General features: G+C 40.8%; 1 pseudogene; it reads left to right on the top strand.

Moving 5' to 3' along the window:
* The window catches only part of LOC135199054 (zinc finger protein 845-like), a 74931-nt pseudogene that overhangs the window by 28111 nt on the left and 27403 nt on the right, over window positions 1-19417 (top strand).

Genomic DNA, 19417 nt, shown 5'->3' with positions numbered 1-19417 from the left:
TATGAGATCTGCTGCTTGCTAGGGCCATACGTGTCTGCAGACACAATCTTGGGGGCAAGAAGTACCACTCATCCTATCCTGTAGAAAATGGTTAGGAAGAGCTCTTAATTTAGTTGTTGAGTCGCCGCCAATGGCGACTTCTTAACTCTTAAGCCTTAGTTAAAACACCTTAACTTTGGCTAGGTTGGTCAGGTGGTGATATATATATATATATATATATATATAGTATATATATATATATATATATATATATATACTATATATATATATATATATATATATATATATATATATATATATATATATATTTTTGCTTCTTAGCCCTCATTGGTATGGTCAATATGGTCTAGTCACATTGTGGTCACCCGCCCCCGTTGACAGATCATATGGAGTGCACCAGCTATATAGGTCTCTACCTCGCTGGCAACTCTAGTAAAGCAGAAGCAGACTTGGGTGACAGTAATCACGAAGTCAGCTATGCTAACAGGTGGAACCAAGATGTAAATCATCTGCATGCATTTGTTTCCCAAAATCCTTCTATTCTGTCCCTTCCCACCTCCAACGGTGGGATTCAGCTATATATATATCTGACAGGTAAGTTTCATGAACAAAATGATATTGTTATGATACAATAAAGTTTGTTCATACTTACCTGGCAGATATATATAATCAAGTACCCACCCACCTCCCCTCAGGGGACAGTGGAAATAAAAATTATGAATAGAAAATGGGAATGGTTTCTGATACCCGCCTCCCAGCGGCGGGAATGGGTACTAACCACCTGGCCGACCACTGCGTGTGCCGGAAGTTTTTGAAGTTCTGTCGGACTTCAGAAAATACAGCTATATATATATATCTGCCAGGTAAGTATGAACAAACTTTATTGTATCATAACAATATCATTTTTTGTGATAATAATTGTCTGATACGCTCATTGTAGCAATAATGTCTTTGTAAATAATAATTGCAGTAAGCATAGTATGTTGGGCGAAGTGCCCGATGCTCATATGGAAATCAGTAATAGAAATTTTAATAGTAGTGATTTATAATAATAATAGATGTCTTTGTAACTTTAGTAGTAATAATAATTATAATAATATTTCTGTAAATAATAATTATAGTAGGTATAATATATATCATTGCATGTTGGGTGAAGTGCCATATGCTCATAGTGAAAATAAGAAATATCATTAGTAATAGTAATAATAATAATTTATTTTCCCTTTAGGATGATAAAACTCACAGAGAATATGCGTTATTATAGTGCTAATAATGCCTGATAATTTCATTAGCCTGTCTTGATTAGTGTATTTTTGGCAAATATTTTTACGATCGGCACCCCTACAAACTGGAGCCTACCCTTAAACCTCACCATGAAAAGAAGCCTTAGAAGTGGGAAAACTCTTTCTCAGAAATCTCATCCTAACAGTCATACTGGAGAGAAGCCATTTAAATGTTATGACTGTGGGAAAGCATTTTCTCAGAAAGATTATCTTAGAATCACATGAGGGTTCATACTGGGAAGAAACCATTTAAGTGTGATGACTGTGGGAAGGCATTTTCTTGTAAATGTAATCTTCAGTATCATATGATGAGTCACACTGGAGAGAAGCCATTTAAATGTAATGACTGTGGGAAAGCATTGTCTCATAATGCTGCTCTTGTGCTTCATATGAGGGTTCACAATGGAGAGAAGCCATTTAAATGTAATGACTGTGGGAAAGCATTTTCTCATAATGCTGCTCTTGTGCTTCATATGAGGGTTCACAATGGAGAGAAGCCATTTAAATGTAATGACTGTGGGAAAGCATTTTCTCAGAAAGGTTAACTTGAATACCATATGAGGTTTCACACTGGAGAGAAGCCATTTAAATGTAATGACTGTGGGAAAGCATTTTCTCACAAAAGTGATAGTAAACGTCATATGAGGATTCATACTAGAGATAAGCCATTTAAATGTAATGACTGTGGGAAAGCATTTTCTTGTAAAAGTAGCCTTAACATTCATATGAGGGTTCACACTGGAGAGAATCCATTTAAATGTAATGTCGGTTGGAAAGCATTTTCTCAGAAAAATTCTCTTGAAAGGCATATGAGGGTTCACACTGCAGAGAAGCCATTTAAATGCAATGATTGCGAATCCCCTGCTGGTGGAGATATGAAGACGCATTCCATCACTTTAGAGCAGCAAATGAAAATTATCAACCAGCATGCCTCTGGAAAGGCAGTCTCAGACATAGCACGTGACGAGCATCTATCTCAGTCAACTGTATCCAAGATCATTAAAGACACAAAATCAATAATCGACGCTGTAAAGGCATCTGATTCAATTCATTCCATGATTATAACAAATAAGAGATCAGGGCCTTGGAAGAAAAAGGAGCTGTTACTGGTGAGGTGGATGGAGGACCAGATACAAAAATGCTTGCCACTTAGTCTCTTGACCATTCAAACAAAGTTGCGCTTGTTTTTCGAGGAACTAAAGAAAAACTACGATGATACCCACACCAAAGATTTTGTAGCAAGTCATGGCTGGTTTAAGCATTTCAAAAGCTGCCATAATTTTCATGGTGTGAAAATTAGTGGCGAAGTGGCAAGTGCTGATTCCAAAGGAACCGCTAAATTTAAGGATGCTTTACATGAGATCATCGTTGATGAAGTGTACTTGCCAGATCAAGTCTTCAATGTCGACAAAACAGGACTGTATTGAAGCTTTTGATGCTGAAACAGTCACTTGGGAAAAGCTCAGATTTAGAAATTAAAGAGGAAGATATTAAAAAACTCATAGATGTACTACAAGATGAAGAGCTAATGGCAGAAGATTTAATTGAGCTTGCAGAAGAGAGAAAAAAAGCAGAAGGGGAAGAAGAAATTAAAGAAGAGCCAGGGCAAAAGCTTATGACAGACAATGGCAGAGGCCTTTGCCCTATTTGAACATGGTATGAAACTGTTTAGTAAAATGGATTTGAATTTGGAACAATTTGCTGAAGTTGAGAGAGGGCTTCAAGACATCCTTGCAAATTACAGAGTCATTTACGAAGAACGAAAAAAGAAAAAACTTACGGTACCAGCTACAAAGGATGTTTCCCTAAGAAAATGACTCAAGTGACATCTTCCACCCCATTGAGCCTCGACCCTCTACTTCTTGTGAAACTAACATCTGAAAAAAAATAACAGCTGAAAAGGAGCAAATTGATGAACTTGCTGCTTTATTATCTCCATCCTCCTCTTCTGATATTGACTAGTTCAACACAGCCATCAACATCCTGACACCGTTCAAGTACGCCAATCACAGACTGAATCTTGTTGAGTACAGTACAGGTCTGATTCATGTTTGTGTTATGCAATTTCTCTGTTTGTACTGTACAGTTAACCCCCACTATTTGTGGACTAACAATTCACGGACTCACCTATTTGTGGATTTTTCTGTGGGCCATATACGTATACCTATTATCCGCGGTATTTTTCACTGAGAAATATTCACATTGCTGTATTTTCATTTTTTCCTGACTAAGTGCACTTTTGTATAGGACTTAAAAAACTCGGGTATAAGCATTATAAGCATTTTAGAGGGCCTTTTTATGTTATAACTATCAAAATAGGCAATTCTAAGCATTAGTAGAAGGGTTTTAAATACTTGCACATTTTGGCTATTCCCTTTGGGGGGGGGGTTCTGGTACCCCCCAATCCCCACAAATAGGGGAGTCTACTGTATTATCATAAGTCAGTCTGCATTGACTTTCCAGAATTAGCTGATGTTGTATTGATAATTAAAAGAAAAAAGAATTAACAGTCAAACCTTGACATATGAGCAACCCACCATACAAGTTTATTGGGTACTATTTAGCTTTAAGGTGTGAGCCAAGATCCAAGCTGTGAGCGACTATTTTCAGTAATTTTTATTTTAAAATAAAATCTAAATTATGCTGCCAGGTTAGGGTGGGTACTAAATACATTTTTTATGATAAAAAATTATTTAATAATTTCCATATGTTAATATTAATGTAAACTCAGTGAAATACCAATAGTGCTGAAGTAAAATCCTCAATATTGATCTAGTATAATCATATACTGTATTAAGAAAAACTCTCCTGCCATTTGTGATTGTTTTACCGATATAAACATAACTCTCTCTCTCTCTCTCTCTCTCTCTCTCTCTCTCTCTCTCTCTCTCTCTCTCTCTCTTCTCGCTTCCTCGGGTGGATGGGGGTGCGCTCAAAAGGCTACCAATCTGGTGGTCTGAAGTTCGATTCTCGGCTCGGCCAGCGTGGAATCAGATGAATTTATTTCTGGTGATAGAAATTCATTTCTCGATATAGTGTGGTTCGGATTCCACAATGAGCTGTAGGTCCCGTTGCTTGCTGACTAATTGGTTCCTAGCCATGTATAAATATCAAATCTTGGCGGGCTAGTCCTAGGAGGGGCTGTTAATCAGCTCAGTGGGTCTGGTAAAACTGTGATAAAGTACTTAATCTCTCTCTCTCTCTCTCTCTCTCTCTCTCTCTCTCTCTCTCTCTCTCTCTCTCTCTCTCTCCTCTCTCTCTCTCACTCCTTCATTGGTACTGTATATATCCTTTGAATTGAAATATCGAATACTGTATCCTTAACTGTATCATTACCATAGAAATATGAAACTAAATCCAGGAAGTTCAAGAAGCCATGAACGCATGCATACATAATGTAACACGTTTTACAATTGTTTTTTTATTTTTATGTTTTTTTTGACGTAGGCTCCATGATGACACGTTTTTAGGCTGGAAGGGTTTGGTAAGTTACCAGTCACATAGCAGGTGGCTTGTAGGACGATATGCTCTTAATTGAAACGTTTGTGTACATACTATCACTAGTGTATGGTTTCTCTCTCTCTCTCTCTCTCTCTCTCTCTCTCTCTCTCTCTCTCTCTCTCTCTCTCTCTCTCTCTCTCTGAGGTAAGAGAGAGAGATTTGTATGCAGATGTAATGTGTAAGGCAATCTCCCTTCACCCATGAAGGAAAAAGTGAGAAAATTTGTTTAGGAGGTATTACCAGGTCAACCTTGAAAACCAAGTTTGTCTCCCCAGGCCAACATAAGTTATTTAATGTTAAGATCTAACTTAATAAACCAGTTTATTTCTTTACACACTCTTTTATTATGTATTATTTTCTTATACATTTTTTATTAATAAGGCACGTTTTTCTTATTTGAAAGCAGAAAATGAATACATATTTGTGCTTTTTGGGGACTGGAATGGATTAATAGCATTTTCATTAATTGTAATGTTGACATAAGATTTGATCTTCAAGCAAATTGAGCCACGAGCTCAGTCACGTAATGAATTAAACTCGTAGGTCAAGGTATCACTGAACTGTACAGTACAGCACCGTTTATGAATAGATTATACTGTATAGTGTAGTCTAGGCTGCCTCCAACTTATGATATTTTCAACTAATGATGGGTCCATTGTAATGCATTCCCATCGTAACTAGGGGACTACCTTATACTCATTTTTTTTTTTTTTTATAAGTATATGTACAGTTATCCCCCATGTTTGCAGGGGTTGTTAGGGACCACAACCACCCAGGAATAACTAAAATATAATATAGACATGAAAATATATCAATTAAAGTGGTCCCCCATATTTGCAGGGTTTGTATCAGCCCCCCCCATGAATAGCTAGAACCCACAGATAATTGGAACCCCACTCTAAAAATGCTCAAAACTGCCTGTCTTGAAACACCAAAGTATCGCTAAAAACTCCATTGTCCATCAAATATACATTAGAATATCATCCTATTGCTGTACATATTAATCTCTGAAATACAGGCAGTCCCTGGCTTACGACGGTTTCCGCATACGACGTTCCGAGGTTACAATGCTTTTAAATTATATTCATCATAAATTACTTCCAGGTTTATGACGGATGTTCCAGGGTTACAATGCTTACAATGCCGACCTGACAGAAGAAATATGACTCCAAAAATGCAAAATAATCAATATTTGCAGGTTTTTTTTTAATGAAAATGCAATAAGAAATGCAGTTTACACAGTTTTTAATACACCCAAAGCATTAGAAGTAAGGTTTTCCTAGGATTTTTTTTTAATAACTCAAAACACCAAATACAGGCAGTCCCACGTTATTGGGGGGGGTTCCGTTCCCAGGGGTGTGCCAATAAGCGAAAACCGCCATTAACCGAAACCCTGCAATTTATGATGCCATAATGTCACTTTTGGCTCCAATAACCATTAATTGGTGCCATAAGCATCCTTATCCATAAGCATTCTTATGGCGCCGGTAACCGGAACTCAGCCCGTTATGGCGCCATAAATTGCCGATTTTATGACACTAGACAAGCCCCATAAAACCGGATCGCCATTAACCGAGACTGCCAGTAACCGGGGCCTGCTGTATACCTTAAACTATCATCCTAAAACATTAATATTTCAAAGTAAACTTACATCATTAGTTTAAAAATATGTGGCTTACCCCTATATTCAGGCACAGAGAGAGAGAGAAAGAACAAAAATACATATCCACATTGAAAATACTAAATACCCTAGTGACAGTACGTACACAGAGCATCCAAGCTAAAAGCCAATCAGCACTAGGAAAGCTGGTACCCTTGTACTTCATCCCTTCCAGCCAAGTGTGTCATCATGGAGAGAGAAGAGTCAAATACCTAGTCATAGAGCTTCAGCAGGCTGGCTCTCTCTCTCTCTCTCTCTCTCTCTCTCTCTCTCTCTCTCTCTCATCCATCTCTCTCCCACTATCTCTTGGTTCTGACTCCGTCTTCCCTTCTCTAACTTTCTCTCCCCACTCTCTCCTCTCTCTCTCTATCTCTCTGCTCTCCCCCAACCTCTCTCATCTCGTCTCTCTCTCTCTCTTGTTCCTCGCTGGACGAGTGGTTTTTGCGCTCGGCTGCCAATCCGGTGTTCCGAAGTTCGAATCCCGGCTCGGGAATCAGAGGAATTTGTTTCTGGTGATAGAAATTAATTTCTCGATATAGTTTGATTCGGATCCCACAATAAGCTGTAGGTCCCGTTGCTAGGTGACCAATTGGTTCCTAGCCACGTAAAAATATCTAATCCTTCGGGCCAGCCCTAGGAGAGCTGTTAATCAGCTCAGTGGTCTGGGAAAACTAAGATATACTTGTTTCTCTCTCTCTCTCTCTCTCTCTCTCTCTCTCTCTCTCTCTCTCTCTCTCTCTCTCTCTCTCAGCCTTTTACAATAAGTAGGGGAGTGGGTAGTGGAAGCAGAATCTGAACACATCAATCAGTTAAGCCAGATTTGGTTGCCTTATGACTCATGTCCAACCTTATCCTCTGAGAATTTACTCAACTGCATGAGGCTCCAGACAACGTTACTCAGGCTTTGAGCTCCTCTGCTCTGGCATCCCAATAACAGACTAAATAACTAAGTAGTCGGTTACAGGACCTATTGCTCCCATTGTTCACAGTACACAACCTGGGACATGACCTTACCTAGTGTTTTTCAACTCCCAGTCAGTTGAGAGAGATGAACTCCCACCAAAGGAGTAAGTCTCCTATATGAAAGGTTGTGGCTTGTATTTCCATAGGAACAAATCACAGATTTTTTAGTTCAATTTTATTTTTCATATACCTATATACAAACTAGGGCCTTTTACTATTTAAACCCATCTCAGCCACCCTACCTTGAATCTGTGGCTGAAGGAAAAAGTTACTGGTGACAGTATGTGAATTATTCCAACTCTTGCTGAGGAAAGCTCATACATTTGTTTATACTAGGGAAAATGCAGATGGCTTTTAAGAATTTGCAATAGTATTTATAATTTATGTATGATTCTTTGTGCAGTTTCATTAGCCAAATGAAAATTTACTGAACATCCATACCCTACAGTGAATGAAGTGAACACAGGACAACTATTATGTGAATTTCCCACCACAGAAAAGGCAATCATCAGAAAATTGAGAACTTTTATTAATGAATAAATTTTGTTGAAACAATTTCATCTTTAATGAAACATTAAGGCTTCTCAATTATTCTTATTCTTATTATTGTTAAAAAGGATGGCAGAATTAAGCGAGTTGATTTATATATTGTTTTTCTATTTCCTTACAATTCGCTTCTCAGGCTCAGCGAAGTTTCTGAGTAACTGGCCAATATTCATATTGGGAATTTTCAAAAATTTTAAATGCTGAAAGAATCTTTTATTAGAACAAGATATCAGGTCCAGGTCAAGCAGGGGTCGTCGTCAGTGCTGGTATTATTCCGTAGGCGTAGTCCAGTTCGGGCCGGGGTCGTCTTAGGTTTTAAGGGCTGGTATTGGTGCTGGTATAACTGGTATCACGTGACGTTTCGACCTTCTCGTAGGTCATCTTCTGACGAGTCGGTTGAAGTGACTGTAGCAAGAAAGTTTGCGGAACGGTATTTTATAGCGGCTCGGGACCTAGAGTTGCATTCTCATTGGTCGGGCCGGTCTTGGACGAAGCCGTGGATCTCGCCTCGAAGGTTTCGGGGTTTCTCTCGTGCGAGCGCCACAGTAGCGTGCCTGGGGATGAACGTCAGGAATTCCGTCTGTAGCAGGAATCGTATCATCCTGTGGGGGTTCCTTTATCTGGCATCGTCGGGGGGTCGCTCGCTGCTCTCTGGGCGGCGGTGGGAAGGAGAAACGTTTCTTGAGTGATATTCAAGTTTGGTTTCTCCTTGCCTATATGGAGCGACCCCCCGACGATGCCAGATAATCAGGAACCCCAACCCCCAGGATGATACGATTCCTGCTACAGACGAAATTCCTGACGTTCATCCCCAGGCACGCTACTGTGGCGCTCGCACGAGAGAAAATCCCCGAGACCTTCGAGGCGAGATCCACGGCTTCGTCCAAGACCGGCCCGACAATGAGAATGCAACTCTAGGTCCGAGCCGCTATATAATACCGTTCCGCAAACTTTCTTGCTACAGTCACTTCAACCGACTCGTCAGAAGATGACTACGAGAAGGTCGAAACGTCACGTGATACCAGCTATACCAGTACCAATACCAGCCCTTAAAACCTAAGACGACCCCGGCCCGAACTGGACTACGCCTACGGAATAATACCAGCACTGACGACGACCCCTGCTTGACCTGGACCTGATATCTTGTTCTAATAAAAGATTCCTTCAGCATTTATAATTTTTGAAAATTCCCAATATGAATATTGGCCAGTTACTCAGAAAACTTCGCTGAGCCTGAGAAGCGAATTGTAAGGAAAATAGAAAAAACAATATATAAATCAACTCGCTTAATGTCGGCTACATGACTCTACCGCCCCAGCGAGAACCAGGCACGAGGAGCTTCAGGAGGACCCTGCTGCAACGGCAACTGCACGCCAAGGAACAAGAGAGGGCCGCACTCGTCGAGGAAAAGGACAGCTTATACTCCGAGTGGGAGGGCCTCCGCCGTCGTAGCGACCCTGTTGCAGCTCCCCCTCGTGCCTCAGACGAAGAAAATGGCGCAATAGACTACCCCCAAGGGCGTGGACAACATGAATACATCACCGACTGCCTTCGCCGCCTGGAGGAAAAAGATGCTGAGAAGAAGAAACAGGACCATAACAAGAAACTCGTCGCCCTCAACGGAGGTAAGATACGCCTCCCACAAGGGCGCGACGAGTACATCAACCTTACAAGTCACGTCCCAACACCTGACGAAGACAAGATCCTGCGGATGGGCCTCAACTGCCATCACCACGCAGCCGAGGCCGATGGATAAACGCTTGGAAATTGAATATCTCCTCGATGGTATCCAGAAGCAAGAGGACCTTGGGAACTTGCGGACGACTGACGCCCTTCAACCCCTTCTGCTAGCCGAGGCCCTCACCGATCGTGGAGACTACCGCAGTGGTATCATCAGCCGTGACCTGAGGGAAGCAGCGAAGCAGTTAAGGAAGCGTGAGGACGTCACCGTACGCAGGGCCGATAAAACTGCTGCTTTCGTCCTTATCCAGACTGAGGAATACCGCCGGAAGATTGAAGAAATCCTGGCGGACTCCATGAAATCCGCAGAATCACCAAGAACCCCTTCGAGCGACATCAAGCGAGAGGCCAACCGGATTATTGAAACGGTCAACGCCGCCTCGAACGCCCTGCATTTGCCACCCATAACGGGTGACCATGATTTAGGCTACATCTATGGGAATGTTAAGACCCATAAACAAGGGAACCCCCTTCGCCCCATAATCAGTCAGATCCCTGCCCCTACGTACCTGTTGGCCAAGAGACTCAACACCGTCTTAACCCCGTACGTCCCAGATAGGCACAGCCTGAAGTCGTCGGCCGAGTTCTTGGACGCCCTACGAGCAACGCCCCCGGAGGATGCATCACTTCGATGGATGTAGAGTCCCTGTTCACCAACGTCCCCGTTGACGAGACCATACAAATGATCTTGGACAGAGTTTACAGGGACCCCGACACTCCATCCTTAAACATCCCAGAGCATGCCCTTCGAGCCCTGCTGGAAATCTGCACTAAGAAGGCCCCTTTTGCTGATCACCGCAACTACATGTTCACCCAGATCGACGGCGTGGCGATGGGATCTCCCCTTGGGGTCCTTTTCGCCAATTTCTATATGGGTACCATCGAAGAGAGGGTCTTCCAGATTTCCAGGAAACCGAGGATGTATGTGCGCTACATTGATGACACCTTCGTCTGCGCCGACTCCCAGGATGAGATAGAGCAGCTGCGACGTGCATTCCATGACCACAGCTGCCTCACGTTCACGATTGAACATTGCCAAGATCGCCGCCTCCCCTTCCTTGACGTCCTTGTCGAACAGCGAGATTCCGGATTCAGCACGAGGGTGTACACGAAGCCGACGAACCTGGGAATGTGCATGAACGGTGAGAGTGAGTGCCCTGAGAGGTATAAGCGCTCCACCATCAGCGCCTTCGTCAGGAGGGCCCTCTCACACTGCTCCTCCTGGAATGACACACACACTGAGTTGGAGCGCGCCGCCCAGGTCCTCGTCGACAACGGACACACCCAATCGTGCTGTTGATGAGTCAATAAGGAAAGGTATGGAAGCCTGGTACCACCGGGAACCCCGCCCCGACGTTGCAGAGCCCATCAAGCTTTTCTACAAGGGGCACTTCCACCGGAGGTACGGAAGGAGGACGAACAAGCCCTCAAAAAGATCATCGAGGAAAACGTCAGCCCACCGACCCAGACAGAAATATTAAGATGATTATATATTATAAAACGAAGAAGACGAGCAGCCTGGTGATGAGAAACAATCCTTCGGCGCCACTGCAGGATCCCTTGAAGAAGACGAGTGTGGTCTACCGTTACACATGCCCCGTCCGAGGATGCCTCGGCAAATACGCGGTATGACCTCCATGCGTTTCTCCCCAAGCGAATCTCCTGCCACGCCCAAGAAGGAGCCATATTCAACCACGCCAGGACTGCTCATAACAAACGGATAAGAAGAAATGATGTTATCCCTAATATCACCATAATCGACACAAACAACGGATCCCCGACGTCTGTCTGCGCCTCCTAGAAGCCCTCCATATAGGCAAGGAGAAACCAAACTTGAATATCACTCAAGAAACGTTTCTCCTTCCCAACCGCCGCCCGGAGAGCAGCGAGCGACCCCCCGACGATGCCAGATAATCAGGAACCCCCACAGGATGATACGATTCCTGCTACAGACGAAATTCCTGACGTTCATCCCCAGGCATGCTACTGTGGCGCTCGCACGAGAGAAAACAAACCCCGAGGTCTTCGAGGCGAGATCCACGGCTTCGTCCACCAAGACCGGCCCGACCAATGAGAATGCAACTCTAGGTCCGAGCCGCTATAAATACCGTTCCGCAAACTTTCTTGCTACAGTCACTTCAACCGACTCATCAGAAGATGACCTACGAGAAGGTCGAAACGTCATGTGATACCAGCTATACCAGCACCAATACCAGCCCTTAAAACCTAAGACGACCCCGGCCCGAAACTGGACTACGCCTACGGAATAATACCAGCACTGACGACGACCCCTGCTTGACCTGGACCTGATATCTTGTTCTAATAAAAGATTCCTTCAGCATTTATAATTTTTGAAAATTCCCAATATGAATATTGGCCAGTTACTCAGAAACTTCGCTGAGCCTGAGAAGCGAATTGTAAGGAAAATAGAAAAAACAATATATAAAATCAACTCGCTTAATTCTGCCATCCTTTTTAACAGCATTTGCCTAAAAGAGGGTCTTCTACCAAAATATTCTTATTATTATTATTATTATTATTATTATTATTATTATTATTATTATTATTATTATTATTATTATTATTATTGCTGCTGTTGTTATTATTATAGTTGCCCCCATATGCCCCACACAATATATGAAGTTACTTTTCATGGTTTCACTCTTGCACAGTTGTATTTACCTAAAACTGCTTTTTCTTCTTGTATAATTTTTCTCTATTGTATAACCTATAATGGTATGATAAGAGTTATAATGGGGTTCATATGGGCACATACAGGTTGTTTGTATGATTTGCATATGTATAGTAATCTGTTACAGGGTTTGCTATCATGCAGGGTTTTCAGGGTTGCACGATTGGCCTTGGAACATATTATGTACTTGTGTATGCTGTAATTCATCTGTATTATGATTGCTCACACAGGACAGAAGCCATATGGAAAGTGGAAAGCTATGTTCCTAGAAAAAAAATGATCTTATGGTGGAAGCTCAATTGCATTTATATGGAAAACTATTTCAAGTGTCAAACCATGTCTGGCTGTGAGCATTACCTTAAGTCTTTGGAGGATCTAAAATATCATGCAATAGCTGTAGGGAGACCAGTGTCTCCTGCTACAACATCAATATAGTACTGTCCTTGTGTCATATGAATCTTTTCCATTATGCCAGCCTCATTAACATTCTACCTACCTCAGCAAATGTCTTTGTTATTAGAATTGATGTACAGTGTTACTTTTATACAAATTATTGGTAATTATTTTATTATGTGTGTGTTTTGTTGACACATGTTATTGCTATATGACGTTTTTTTGTAAATAATAAATTGTATTTTTCCAATTCTAGACTAATTTTTTATTTCTTTAACCCTTCTGAGTTCAAATTAATATTGTATTTCATTTCAGGGGGATGTAGCTTGGTGTTTCTCTGGTACAATTTCACGGAGCGACACGGCTGAGCCCAGAAAAGGGATTTTGACGTAGGAAAAATCTATTTCTGGGCGAGGAAGCCGTGTCGCCCAGTGAAATCCCCCCCTAGTTTCTTTCCCCCCCATTGCTATGCACCAAGCTTCAATGCTATCGATAAGTATGACGTCACAGACGCCTTCAACGGGGTAGCTGGGTGTGACCTATGGGTCGGCTCCCCGTATTTAGAGTCTTTTGATGAGGAAAAGGCTAATTGGAGGGGTTGCTGTGGTAGTGTTTAACACTCGCCCCAGTTTTATACCGACACCTTTTATATAGGTGAGCGAGTCAGAGGTTTCTGACATGTCCAATTTAGCAGTTCTCTGGTACTATAGCAATATTTTACTAGAAATAGTGCTAAAGGAGACATATTTCACTGGGCGACACGGCTTCCTCGCCCAGAAATAGATTTTCCCTACGTCAAAATCCCTTTTCTAACAATGATTGTGAAGAGCATTTTCTCATATGACATTGTAACTTTAGGGAAAAATTATACTGATAATCTGGACGAGTTTTGTCAAAGACTTTGTGATGCAGTTGTTGCTTCATTTAGAGTTTTGTCGAAACTAAGAATAATGTGGCCAATTAATCCTGACCTTTGTTACCATGGTGAGTATGTGAAAGCTAATGCACTGAAGGCGGTTCGCTTTCTTTCTGCTGTGTGAATAGCAGCCAAGAAATTGATCTGGAGAAGATGGTCAGGTTGGGGACTCTGGTGGGCCAAATGACCTAAGTTCAGCGTAGAAATGACGAAAATCTTGTTGAGTGTGTTTTTGTTTTTATGGTTAAGATGGACTTGAATTTAAGGGAAATAAAGGTTAAAATGTACAATAAATGTTCCTATGTGGCAAAGGATATCATTGAAAACAGTGATATAGGAACTAGCTTTATGACCACAAACCTCTGTGAAAGCTGAGAGGTCCTAAAGAGATATGGCCTGCTTCTCAGACTTGAATGGAGTTTAGAAAGTGAAGCAGAAGAAAGAAATGGGGGCAAATTTCTATTCCAAATATTGTATTAGAACTTTAAGGTATTTTGTTGACACTCTTTAGTTATGATTTGTGTTGATTAATTTAATGTCTCATGATTTGCTAGTATTAATCTTAAGAATTTTCATTAAAATATTTTTATAGAATGTTCATTAAAATATGTCAAAATCATGTGCATTTTCATTATCACCTTTTCTGGAGAAACTGTTTCATTATTATCCACATTCAGAGCCACTACTCATTACCCAAGCCTCAAATGTGTCAAGTAACAACCTAAATTAAATTTTGCCAACTTTAAGGTGAGTGAGATATTTGTTGTCAACAACAAAGTTATGTTAAGAAATGATAAACAAAGGAGCATTGGCCTTGCAAAGCCATTTAGGGATAAATCCTTTGTCAAAATGTAGGATCTATTGGCAACTTTGAACTTGGAGCTGTATCTCTTGCAGTGTTCAACAGTAATTTCCACAGTTGTTATTGTACAGCAGTCCCCAGTTATCTGTGGTCTCGGTTAATGGCGATCCGGTTTTCTGACACTTGTCTAGTGCCTTAAAATTGGTGATTTATGGTGCCACAACGGGCCCGGTTTCAGTTATCGGAGCCATAAGGGCGCTTATGGTGCGCCACAAGGATGCTTATGGCACCATAAATTGCCAGGTTCCGGTTAATGGCGGTTTTCGCTTATTGGCACACCCCCAGGAACGGAACTCCTGCCAATAACCGGGGACTGCCTGTACCTCTTATCCTTAGCCTGTAATGAGAGGCAGGAATTAAACAACTATATTGTAAAGCCCATGTTTATGCTGTCCTGACAAACTGCATGAGAAATGTAGGTAATGATGAAAACAGAACAGCACCAATAAACTTTCCACTGTTCTTCAGCACTACCTGGAAATGGTTGTCAAAACTTGGCAACAGGGTGTTTGATTGGAGGTAGGCAGATGGGGGTGGGAAATCCCGTCAACATTAAGCCAGCATTTTTTCTTCAGCAGTGGTCGAGTTAAGAAGCTGTGCCACTTTCCGACTAACTATCCATCAAGTTAAAATCTCTCCTTTTTTTTATGTGCAGCATTTGTGGGTTTTTTTTTCTACAGGGGTAGGTCCGGAGTGAGTGTGCTGTTGTACCATTGGGATACAAAATATTGCATCAGTTCCTTTAGTGTTTCAGACAATAGACATATGACTGTATTTAGCCAGCAGTATCTGGCAGTTGTTTACCTGGCCACGTAGGCGCATGATGTGTGATGCTGACAGACTAAGTTTCTGTTACATTTTTTGATGTCTTAATTTTATTTTAGTACTCAAAGATGTAGGCCTGTATGTTGTGCTTATATATCTTTAAAAACAAAACTATTTATTAAATCTTATTTATCATAGTCTAAATATGAATTTTATTTATCATAATCAAAATATAAGAAAAGTTGAATACTGTATTAACCTATACTGAATGTTTGGCTACGCCTAATGATCCTTACCTGATTTGTGAGAGGCTGTTGAGTTTCGACAAGTTCAGTGTTTTACTACGTATTTCTCTCTTTTTTTCTCTCTCTCCTCTTTGTAGTGTCATCTGTGTATCTTCTGTTAAAAGGTTGCATCGCGCTGTGAAATGTTTCGTTGTCCGGGTTTGAGTTTCTACAACTTTGTTTTGTGGTTTTGTCGGCGGCCAGGAACGGAACCCTTGCCGCTAACCGAGTGCCGCCTGTATTAACCTATACTGAATGCTTGGCTACGCCTAATGATCCTTACCTGATTTGTGAGAGGCTGTTGAGTTTCGACAAGTTCAGTGTTTTACTACGTATTTCTCTTTTTTTCTCTCTCCTCTTTGTTGTGTCATCTGTGTATCTTCTGTTAAGAGGTTGCATTGTGCTGTGAAATGTTTCGTCGTCTGGGTTTGAGTTTCTACAACTTGGTTTTGTGGTTTGGTTTGGTTTTGGTAATTGGTGTTATTGTTTATTAGTACCAAGGAAGTGGAAGATTTTCTTTTCTATTTGCATGGAATGATGGACTTTAAGTTAGATCAACTTATGTCAGGTCTCCAGAAATTGATAGATTATTTAGACCAAGACGATAACAGGAATGAACCAAAACCCTCTAACAGTAAATCCTCCACAGCACCCCATACAATGTCAGAGTTCATCACAATATAGTAGTTCTTCAGCAGTTGGCAGTTATTCATGAGGAGCTGTTTATAATTGCATTTTTTGTAGTAAAGCTCAGTACGCCAGCATTGTAGCAGATGTCAGCGTTGTGCAAGAAAACATGATGTTTCTGACTGCCAAACAGTTATCTATACTTGTCCAAATTGTAGAAAGGGCAAGCATCACTCATTTCTCTGTATCATTGTAGGCCCTAAACCAACTAAAGTAGGTGGTGTGCACTCAGCCTAGTCAGTCCCCCCAAGATTGAAAATAAACCTGAGAAGTCGGTTGTTTATGTGAATGCAAATTCCCCTCGATTAAAGGGTGACCCTGCAGCTACAACACAAGTCATGACAGCAGTTGAAGGTTGTAATAACATACATTGTAGTGTAGCCCTAGCGACAGTTACAGTAAAATCTGATTCTGGAAATTTACTGAAAGTAAGATCATTTTTTATGATGGATCCCAAAGGTCATTTATTCATAAAGATTTGGCCAATAAGCTTGGTTTGAGAAATGTATCAAATTTTGAAATGAGACTTGATAGCTTCAGTGAAGTAGCTCAGTCAACTAATTATGAAATTGTTAGATCTGTTGTCTCAGTTGGCAACAGAAGAGAAGAATTTCAATGGCTGTTGTTGATAAAATGCCTAGTATTGTCACCCCAGGACTACATGCAATAGTACAGAAACTTACCAAAATGGGCTACAATTTAGCAGATAAACAAACTGACTTTGACGTGGTTGATAATATGCAACTTATGAATGACTCAGATTCCTTTGGTAGATATTTGTCTGGTTTGACCACTGTAGGTAACATAGATTTGTCTGCATCCTCACCTCGAGGATATTTTTTTCTTTTATGGTATTCCACATTTTCCTTGCAAAGAGCCAGTATCTTTTGCTCGAACATTAGTATGTAGAGTCAGCTCTTAAGTCAGAGATTACTCCTGGTGTCACAGAACCATACATAGCATGTGGTGGTAAAGTAGATTAAATTCTTCCAGTTCACAAACTTTGGGATGGATGTGATGGGCATAAACCCTATTAAAGATTCACCTGAAAATTTCAAAAGTAAAGTTCACTTTGAAACCACAGTCAAGTATGTTAATGGGAGATATTGGCTGGAGTTGCCATTTAAAGAAAAGAAAATTGTCCCTTTTCTTCCGACCAATTATAGGCTTGCCTTAGGTCAAGTGCTTAATCAAGTAAAGAAGTTTCGTAATTAACCCGAGTTGCTTTCTTGCTGTGATACGATCATTAAAGATCAGTTGAAGTCAAGTTTCATTGAAGAGGTTGAAAACCCTGTAGTAACTCCTAATACACACTCACTACCTTCCACATCATGCTGTAGCTAAGCACTCATCTACAACCCCATACATATTGTGTAGAATTGCAGTGCTAAGGTGAGTAAGACCACAGCCGCCTTCAACGATTGTTTGTTAACAGGATCATCTTTAACAGAGAGGTTAGGTGACACTTTTTAACATTCAGAACACAGTAATTTGCCTTTGTTGCTGTTATTGAGAAAGCCATTTTGCAAGTAGGTTTGCAACATCATCAGAGACACTACACTTGTTTTCTGTGGTTAGAAAATCTCTGATGAATCTAATCCTTTTAAAACTTATAATTTCACATCAGTCTTATTTGGAGCTACTTGTGGTCCATTCTTGTTGCAGATAACTCTGCAATGTCATTTAAGTAAGTCAAATAATCAATATGCAGAGCTGTTGTCTCCCTCGTTTTATGTTGACAATCCACAAAGCACCTCAGACAGCTCAACAGATTTGTTGGGAATTGATGACGCAGCCAATACCGAATTAGGTAAAGCTGGAATGATCTTGAGCCAATTCAGCACTAATTCAGATGATTTAAGGTTTCATATTAGGTGTACAGATTTAGGAGTAGAATTTCCTGTTGTAAATAATGTTCTTGGTTTCCTTAAAGGGTACCTTGTCACTTAATCCTTGTAAATTTCAAGTTAGAATTTCTTACCAAGCATCAGCTGGTATCATTAGTTTCTACTTGTTTTGATCCTTTAGGATTTTGCTCTCCCATACTAATTAAAGGAAGATGTTAATTCAGTTAGCATGGAAGGAACAAGTTAGTTGGGACACTCATTTATCCCCATTTTTTTAAGAAAATGGCAAAATTCAGCACAAGAGATAGAACAATTACCCTCTCTTGAATATCCTAGAAGTGTTTGTGTCTTACATGAGTCATACACTCTACATACCTCCGTAGATGCCAGCGACAAAGCATATGGCGCTGTTTGTTATGTAAGTGATAAGTGTGAATCTCATTTAGTAGCCTCAAGGGCTAGAGCTGCTCCATTGAAAACTAGAACTTTGCCCCAACTTGAACTCACTTCTTTGCAGTTAGGCACCCAGTTTGCCACTTATCTTGTAAATATATTTTTAGAGATTTTAATATGGAAAGAGTTGTGATTAGGTCGGACTCTGAAGTAGCGTTGCAGTGGGTAACAAATAACAATAGTAAGATACCTTACGTTTGTAATAGAGTTGCTAATAAACTACGTGACAACGGGGCCGCCTTTCAGTTCCTATATGTTGCGTCTGCTGCAAATCCAGCTAACTTAACCAAGAGAGGTATTCAATTAAGCAGCTCAGTAATTCACCGATTTGGTTTTCTGGCCCTAAATGGTTACCTCATCCTGATGGAGGGCCTGTTCAGAAATCTAGTGTACTCATATGTGAAATTGTCTCCAAGATCACTCCAGAATTGCCTAGGGTTGATCCAATATTTGATTACACAGAATAATATGAGAGAGATGTATTTCTGGTGAAAGCAGTTCACTCACAGCGTGGTTGGGAAGTCACATAAAGCTGTTGGTCCCATTGCTGAATAACCACTGGTTATTTGCGTAAAAACGCCATACAATCAAAATTACACGATATTCGTCTTTGTTTACATTGTATAACAGGGTATGTTTTCAGATTTATTAGAGCGCTAAAGTCTCATTTAGTTATTCCCAAACCTAGTGGATGGAACGTTACGGTGTCAAAATATCCTGGCAAAGGTCGACACAATGTTACGGCCTCTGAGAGAGGTCCACTTCAGGTTTCGATTTGAAATAATAAAAAAAAAAAATATTTCAGCACCAACAGTTGAAACTGGG

Source organism: Macrobrachium nipponense, chromosome 25 (genome assembly GCF_015104395.2).
Source record: "Macrobrachium nipponense isolate FS-2020 chromosome 25, ASM1510439v2, whole genome shotgun sequence".
Lineage (NCBI taxonomy): Eukaryota > Metazoa > Arthropoda > Malacostraca > Decapoda > Palaemonidae > Macrobrachium > Macrobrachium nipponense.
The sequence above is the reverse complement of the archived record's forward strand: the minus strand, read 5'-3'. Positions and strand labels throughout refer to the sequence as shown.